This window comes from Nanorana parkeri, unplaced genomic scaffold (assembly GCF_000935625.1).
Source record: "Nanorana parkeri isolate BGI_ZX_2015 unplaced genomic scaffold, ASM93562v1 scaffold3797, whole genome shotgun sequence".
Lineage (NCBI taxonomy): Eukaryota > Metazoa > Chordata > Amphibia > Anura > Dicroglossidae > Nanorana > Nanorana parkeri.
Genome location: NW_017310065.1, coordinates 15,027 through 15,409, shown reverse-complemented (window position 1 = coordinate 15,409; position 383 = coordinate 15,027). Strand labels below are relative to the sequence as shown.

General features: G+C 55.6%; 1 pseudogene; it reads left to right on the top strand.

Moving 5' to 3' along the window:
* LOC108803493 overlaps positions 1 to 383 on the top strand; it is a 15,632-nt pseudogene that overhangs the window by 226 nt on the left and 15,023 nt on the right.

Here is a 383-nt window from a genome sequence, read left to right as displayed (position 1 = left end):
ACGGGAACAGAATCCATTTACTGCAACTTCCGGGGGAAGGAAATCATGTTCCACGTGTCCACAAAGCTGCCGTACACAGAGGGGGACACCCAGCAGGTAGCGCACTTCCTGTCCCCTGTGTACCCCTGTGTATGTCCTTCCTCTTCCTGTCCCCTGTGTATGTGTCCTCCTTCCTCTTCCTGTCCCCTGTGTATGTGTCCTCCTTCCTCTTCCTGTCCCCTGTGCATGTGTCCTCCTTCCTGTCCCCTGTGTATGTGTCCTCCTTCCTCTTCCTGTCCCCTGTGTATGTGTCCTCCTTCCTCTTCCGGTCCCCTGTGTATGTGTCCTCCTTCCTCTTCCTGTCCCCTGTGTATGTGTCCTCCTTCCTCTTCCTGTCCCCTGTG